This window comes from Adiantum capillus-veneris, chromosome 24, assembly GCF_014529385.1.
Source record: "Adiantum capillus-veneris isolate H3 chromosome 24, ASM1452938v2, whole genome shotgun sequence".
Lineage (NCBI taxonomy): Eukaryota > Viridiplantae > Streptophyta > Polypodiopsida > Polypodiales > Pteridaceae > Adiantum > Adiantum capillus-veneris.
This window is the reverse complement of record NC_140954.1, coordinates 124,502,442-124,511,122: the sequence shown is the minus strand read 5'-3', so window position 1 is coordinate 124,511,122 and position 8,681 is coordinate 124,502,442.

Here is an 8,681-nt window from a genome sequence, read left to right as displayed (position 1 = left end):
ATTTCAGGAAAATTTTTTATGGAGTTTTTAAAAGTAAATATCTGTGCTTAAAAAGGTCCAAAATCTATGGATAGAGTTATGGTAGGCAGAAGCTCGTCTGATTTGTGTTCAATTTCCAGTAGAAAAGGCTTAAAAATATATAGAATCCTGATAACATTGTTCCAAATTTTTCTATATGCCAAATTCCAATGCACATAAAGGGGTAAATTAGGTTTTGCTGTAGGGGGAACATTGGTCCTGAAATCATGATGGCTATCACTTACGGCTATCGCATTCGCACAATTACCACCTAAAACTGACTCGCTGACTATGGTACTCTGGCTACCTTTGTAAAGCAAGCTGACTCCACTCATGTTCCTCTTGCAAGGACTACTGATGGACAATGTGAGGCAGATGGGATAGTGGGGACCATCCGAAGACGGAACACATGGGATACTTCGACATTTGAAAGAGCGCCCATTTCGTAGCTCATAATTATAAGGGTGCCCACAAATGTCGTGAAATGTAGTTATTTGGGGTATTGTGTATTTTTAGGGCATCTTTTGTTCAAGTTTTGAATTGCGACGAGCACTAGCTCTCTACGTACCTTTGTTCCATTTGTGCATGGCATCGAGGATGACATTTTAAAAGAGCTACCAATTTTGTTTTGTTTGGTGCAATACTCACAATTGTGAATAGAAATAGATTAAACATGATAAAGAATTTTATGCAAACTCCACTTCGACAACTCGAGCCAGGGCATTAACGTACACCATCAACCACAATCCAAAGACAGTAGAACAAAGATCTTATGTCCGCAAAGGGGGAGTCTTTAAACTCCACCACTTGCATGTCTTGAGTGCCCTCGCCATAGAGAATGCCACCCGACCTTACAACAAAGATCTTACATCCGTAGAAGGGGGAGTCTATCAACTCCATGTCTTGAGTGCGTTCACCGCAGAGGATGCCACGAGACGGACCATACAACAAAGATCTTACATCCCTAGAAGGGGGAGTCTTTCAACTCCATGTCTTGAGTGCATTCACCGCAGAGGAAGCCATGAGACGATCCCAACTAGCAATTGAGGGAACCAACAAAACTGGGAAGGTCTTAATCCCTCGTCACTATACGGCTTAGAAGGGACCTATGGCCAAAATTTGGGGGGGCGAGGCGGCTTTAATCTTAGCCATCGGATCATGCAATGAACTAGGGGTGGGTGAACTGGGGGTGAACTAAGGGTGAACTAGGGGCAGGTAAACTAGGGGTGGATGAACTGGGGGTGAACTAAGGGTAAACTAGGGGCGGGTAAACTAGGATGTGATCATGTGCCATGCCAACATGGGTAGCGACGTGCGATAGCATGGTGGTAGGGCATTCATGTGGCAATCGAGACGTCCCGGGTATGTCCTGGGTTCGACCCACATCCCGCGAGGCGGGTGAACTAAGGGGGTGAACTAGGAATGAACTCGGGGCACCATTTTGTCTTGACTTCACCCTTCGTTCACCCCGTAGTTCACCCCTAGTTCATCGAGTCGACGGACGGCTGAGATTGCATTGCGATTTCCGCTTCTCATTTCCACCATGCATCCCCCATGGCTGGAGCTGTGTCATATAGTGACGAGGTCCTGATCCGTCGATAATAAAGCAAGCTATCATTGGCGAGCCATGCCCTAGCTGACAGGAGCCCTCGTTGCCACAAGGCCATCCGTCGACTACCACTCGAAGGGAAGGTCCATGAACCGGGATCACAAGAACTGGCCCTCCCAAAAGGAAGTGGGAGCGGCAACCTCTCCCACTAGTCAAAAAACAGGGTTGGCCAAGAAAAGGCCTAGGATGAGGAGAAAGAGCTGCTCGGCTCATCACCTCAAGTCCAATATCCTCTCAATGCCGCTGCAATGACATGCATCCTAGCTCAGTCTCCCTTGGAGTATTTATAACTCTTTCTTGTTTGTTAGCCAATGCCACTCAATCCAATGAGAGTGTATCACCCCTCATTGAAATAACAATCTACACGTGCATCCTTACAAATTTTCCTATCCACTCACAACCATAATCTATATTTTATCACAAACTTATCACTTGACATCTTTAACCATACACTGGGGGTCACTCTATATAAAACCTATATATCGCGTGCGTTCAAGGAATATTTATAAATTCCTTTAGCTGTGAGTTTGATAAGGTGGTGACGCCAATTTGTGAATCCAACTTTGAATGGGACGCTTGGAGATGGCCCGAGAGTAGCCTCTTTTGGAAACCACATTCTAAAGACATCTACCATGCATTAATGCACGAGGCTAATTGGTGTAGCCCCCTCAACAAATTATGGAAGAGGCACTGGATGGAAAAACGGTGGTAGGGAGTCATGGAGAACATTTGGAAGCCAAGGTGGCCTCAGTATATGAAGATATTTCTGTGGAAAATGATATGGGGTGCTCTGCCGCCGACGGGCGTAAAGATACAAGAAAGGGGAATTGGGTCCAATCGTTGCTCGGGGTGCAGAATAGCTAGTGAAGACCTAGCTCACCTTTTCATGGGATGCCAAGCAATCAGTGGCATGGCTGGGAAAATATGCAAGTGGATTCAAAGGACATGGCAAATTAAGTTCTTCAAGACTGATCTGTTCTTTGGTAGTGACAGGTTGGGAAGTCCCACTCTTCTTGTCTGCACTCAAATAATCAGGTACTACTTCTGTCACCATATTTGGCAAGCAAGGAACCGCCGCGTGTTTGAGGGGGATCTGTGGCAAGCTTTTGTGAAATCATACAAGAGGGCAGAGTGACGATCCACATGATCGGAGGCAAACAAGCCTCAGAGGACTGATCTAGAACAATACATGTCATGATGACATCTTGTAATAAGTAAAGCATAGGAGTAGTTGTGGTTTCTCTGTCAAGCAGAAAACTTGTAATTCTTTGACCCTCAAGGCTCGTTTTGAGCTCGAGGTTGGTGTATATTTCTGATGTTCTTAATACTATCCACTCACAACTGTGAGTTTTGCAACAAAAAAAAGGACTCTTTTCTTATTCAATATATAATGATAATTTTTTCAACACCCTTCTATATGTGAAAATGTGAGAAACTAGAGAATAAAATAATCCCTACTCTCAAACCTATGTGACAAGGCATTTTTTAATTGTAGTGACCTCCCCCCCCCCCGCCCAACCAGCCCCCAAAAAAAAACCATATATGCTGACGAAAGGCAAAGCTAGAAACCTCTTCTAAGCTCTAATTGCACACATGTTCCTCGTACTTTTTATCATCTCTCTTTCAAACACATTAGCAGTCAAGATTCACATCTCTTTCTACACACACACACACACACACACACACACACACACAAACAATGGAATTTGCCACCCCCACATATGGAATTTCTCAAATGACTCGATGCTAGCAAGTTAATTACATGGTGTTAAGTGTTAAAGCCACGTTTGGTGAAGTAGTGGCAATTGTAGCAACTTGCAATTGTGAATCGACTGCCTTATCACTAATTGGGGGGTCTTTGTTGAACCGACTTGCATAGTGACTTACAATAAGATGAGGCCACTTGCCTACACACCCAAGATAGCAATACTGGTTTCTAAAGAGCTTCTCTATTTCTCTCTTCCTTTCGTTTTGAATATATTAACATTATTACCCATGCAATCTAAGAACATGCGTGTGAGTGTACGTACACACACACACACACACACACACATGTGCATAACATCCTTATTAAATAGGGCCAATTTTCCCTATGCGCATCACTATTATAAACAAGGCTCTAGTCATATCTCTCAACCATGTGCCCACATCTAGCATAGATAAAGCTTCAGTCTCCCTCTCGAGCTCAACCCTACTCTCATCAAAAGAATTTTGTTTCTTAGTTGGCTTCCTTCTCCCTCTCGTCTCATGCATACTACATCCCTTATAATAGCACATGCTAGTGGTGATGCGTATACCCATGCATGCATATGCTTTTTTTTTTTTTAAAGAAACAAAAATTTTGTATTAAAGAGAGGAGAAAAGAGAGTACATGGCCTCAAAGGTAGGGAAACAGGCAGTCCCATCAAGAAGGGTTACAATAGGCTACATGAATCTGCCATATCAAACCTTTCCTTGGAGTAAAGGGACATAAGCTTAGATCTCCATTTTTTACGACACAGATCTTGGATTACATATAGAGGCTCAGAGAGTACGTCTCTAATGTTTTGAAGGAGAATTTAGCTAAAAACTTCAGCTCAGTTATGAAAAGACAAGAGGAGTTAAACTCAGAACCATTGTATAGGGCATTCAACCTTTGGATCTAGGCAAACCAAATGTAGGCATTTCTCCAAATATTCCAAAGTGGAATATCTAGATACTTGCATTCTCCAATCAAAAATTTCAAAAAAGTGAAAGGCCGAGGATGGTGTGTTGAACATGCTTTGTGGAGGCTTTGCCGTAGGGGCTTTAGCTTTGGACACTTCATCAGGAGGTGGATGACATCTTCCTGATCGCCACACCTGGGACATTGACCATTGCCAATACTAGATTTCAAGGCTCTCTTGCCTTTCCATAAACCTTGGTGCAACACCAACCAGCTAGGCATTGAATGCTTGATTGGTATGGGGAAGCTCCGGATAGCTTTAAACCTAAAAATCCACTGCTTGTCGCTCCAAGACAGTCCCTATTTTTTATTCAGTTTTTCTTTAAGGGAGGCTTCAAATTCTAGAATTCCATCCAGATTCTTATAGATTTGCTGTGCAACCAGATTCAGTGGGTTGCTCTTGCAAAAAAGAATACCAATGGTTGACTTGAAATCCTGGATGAGCTGCATCCTACTAGTGATTTTGCAAGACAGCCAACAGACAATTGGTATTTATTAGAGATTTCATTAGCAGACATAAGGAGGCCTTGGTGATGAACATCCCCCCAGTTTCTTATTCCTTTCTTGAAGCATTTGTGTGCTTTCATGCTGAGAGCAGCCCCATTCTTAAATGGTAGATGCCCATACCATATAAAGTCCTGCACAAAGACAACATGGTTAGCCAAAAGGCTAGTAAAGATCTTTCAATTATTTTAAATCTCTATCCAAGAATTCCAAAATCTGGAAGAGATGGATTGACTGGAGCATCTCATCTCAACAGGTGTTGTAATGATATCCTAGCTGGATAAATATGACCAAACCTTATAGATTTCCAGATGACATTTTGATGCAGAACTACTGAGAAGGCAAGCCCAAAAGTCATTAGACTCAATGGATCTAAGAATCCTTTTAGCAACTAGTTTAACAAAAAGTTTATCTTGCTCCATCACACCCAATCCTCCTCTGGATCTATGTAGAAAACATGTTTTCCAAGCAATCTATGGAACTCTTGTTCCCAGATCATTACCTTCCCAAAGAAATCTCCTTGAGAGCTAGGTGACTTGATTTATTTGGACCTTGGAGGGCTTCCAACAAGAAATAAAATAAATCATTGAAGGCAAAAAGTAATGGTTTTAGGACAAAAATTGTGCCTAAAGCCTATTGGTTGACCTCTAAAGGGGTCCAATGAGAATTTAGTTTATTTAATTAATTGTTAAAGAATTATTCAAGCCCTCTCACTCAAAGGGGTATGAAGGACACTTGTCCTAATGCTACCCTTGTTGCTTGATATGCATAAAGCATGTGATTGGCCAGGCTTGAGGAGGTCCAATCATCATTAATAGGAAGAGATAGAAGAGCGGGTTCGACCCAAGCAAGGAGGGGGTGTGCTTGCCCATATACCCTCTCTCATTCACTCACACACACTCTCATTCTCATAGTGTGTTGTGCAAGAACACCATCTTCTTCTCCAAGCTTGAGAAGTGGAGAGCCTACACCAACAACTCTTGGCTATGGAATGCGAATCCAACCAAGAGCCATGCTTCAATGCTATGATAGACATCTTCTTCATCTCCATTACTATGCCACTATGCTGTGCTAAGCTCTATGAGTAAGGGTATGCGAGGACACTATTTATTTCTTGTAAGAATATTTCTTCTTCCTCTTCCCTACCCTCATTCCCTGCTAGCTCTCTCCACCTTTGAAGGTGTTTGAGGTCTTGGGACTGAGGGCGGGGACAAGTTAATGCTTTAATTTAGCTAAGCTCCATGCATAATTGTGGTGCATGAAGCTCTCTATCTTCATTGCACCATCAAGGTCTCAAGGAACACAAAGCTTGTATTGTACCAAGTCTTTCTTTATGGGAGAAGCTATAATATAAAAGCCTTTTGGAGGGGGGACCGGCTCCACATAAATCCAGTCCTCAACTGTTGTCAAGTTCTCTAATTCTCTCTCTTGCAAAGTATTGTTCATGTCAAGTTAATTAAGTAGAATGGTTATGTTGCTACATCTAATCAAGTTCACTCTCTATTTTCTCAAAGTATTCTCATAAAAATACTCACTACAGTTTTCTTAATTCCTTTATTCTCAATGTTCATAGTCCATTTCCATTTCATTGGTATCAGAGCTATTGGTTTCTCTTTTCTTGCTTAAGAAGAGAGGTCCTTAAGTTGTCCATGAACGGTTGAAATTTTTCATTGCAAGAGGGTAAATGGGGCATGGATCTATTATCTTGGTTGAAAAGGACTTAGTTCAAGGTACATCATTGGGAACTATACACTTAATAATGGAGTCTTTTGGGGCTTGCCTTTGGCTTAACCATTATTGAGCTACTAGCAAGCTCAATAGGAACTATAATCAACCGAGAAATGTTAGACCCTCTCCACTACTCTTTGCAATCAACAATCTCTAAACCACGGGTGTGGCTGCTTGAGAGCTAATTTTCAAAGGTAAAGAAGAGTAGCAACTAAGGTTTTTGAGGCTACCAAAGCACAAAGTAGCATATACATAAGTTAATTAACATAGCTGACAATAATCAAGAGTGTAGAATGAATATTGAAAACTTTTGATTTTGCACATGAAGGTGCTACTGATAATGCCCCAATGTTTGTGAACTATCTTGTGACTAGGTTGCAACAAGCTATGGGCAACCCTACCTTGCAAGCCGAAGTTACCCGACAACTTTGTGCTTATGGGATATCCCTACCTCTCTTAGAAGAGAGAGAGCTTAGGAAGCCTCTTTTTGAGAGTTCCAAAAGAAGACTCTCTCCAATAAGAGAAGAGGAGGAATCCAATGAACGAGAAAGAAGTGAATCTCCAAATTCCTCTGAAGATGTGGCTCCACGAAGAAGGAGGTCTCGACGATCCCCAACTCCTCCCAAGAGAAAAAGATTATCTATACTCCTTCTCCTTGTCACTCCAAAAGGGAAGAGAGGAAACAAAAGAAGAAAAAGGCAAGAAAGAGGTCATCCTCTTCTCCTTCTTCTTCACCTTCCTCCTCTTCCAACGAAAGCATTGGTTATTCTCCTAGAGAATACAAAAGGAGAGGACATCACAAATCCTACCCTACTGGGAAAGGTCCCAAAAGGTTAAAAAGTTCAAAGAGGGAGGAAAGAGTATCTCTTTTCGTACCTATGATTGTTACCATATACATGTGGTAGTGATGTGTGTGAACACACTAGGACCGCCGGGGCATTTTTTCCCTCTTTAGGAGGTTTCTTCCCCCGTGCATTGTATATACGCCCATCACTCTAGGGCTATCTATCTTTCCATTGCACACTAAGTAACACACTCTCTATTGTGTGCCTTGAGCTTCTTTCGTCTTCTCCAAGCTGTGTGTGTTTCTCTGCAACCCTAATTCCAACAATTGGTATCAAAGCAGGTCACGTCCTCCCGGGCTTAGTCGCCAGCTGCTCCAGCACATGCCTGTTGTCGAGGGATATGGGTTCGCGAGGTGAGCCGGGTCAGCACCGGGCTGCTTGCTGTGGGAAATAAGAGAGACAAGACGCACAACACAAGGAAACAGATCCTGTCAACACTTTAAATACTTAAAACTCGACAATCGAAATGGTTTAAACTGCTAATGATTAGCCGAAGAGGAATTTGATTACAAATGGTTTAAACTGCTAATGATTAGCCGAAGAGGAATTCGATTACAAATGGTTGCCGTTAACGGCACTGATGAAGTTGGGAGAGTTTAATGATCTCAAATTAGATCAAGACTGTAAAATTTCCACTTATGCTCGCCATTAGAGTCTTTATAAGCTGATTAGGAGGTAAGTATCCGACAAAATCCCCTGCTTGATACCCTTGTATCTGCCAAATACAGTAGAGAGAGTTTATCCTCTCTCCTTGCTTACTCGAGAGCGAGTTTTTACTTCCCTTGGTTTGCTTGTCCCGCCTTGCTTCTTTGTACTTGATTTGCTTTAATCACTGCACGCTTTGCTTGCACGATTTAACCTCGACAAGCATCTCTTTTCTTGCTTGATTGGATTGGATTTCGAGAGAGAGAAAAAAACTCGCCTTCTTGGCTTGGTTTCGATTGAGAGAGAGAGAGAGCTTGCCTTCTTGGCTTGGTTTCGATTGAGAGTCAAGGGAGAGAGATTTTGCTTAGCTTCGATGGAGATCAAGGGCGAGAGCTCTTGCTTCCTTAAGCTCTTCCTTCATTCAAGCTTCTTCCTCCTATCTCCTTCGACCAAGCTCTTCTCTCCTGTCTCCTTTGGCTTGCCTCGAATCGCTTCTCCTTTCTTGCCTCACGCTGGCTTTCCCCTCTCGTTGGGTTCGAATTGCCTTCTTGGCTCGCTTTGCTTGGTCCGGAGATCGAGAGAGAGAGAGAGAGAGAGAGAGAGAGAGAGAGCCTTGCTTGCCGCTTTC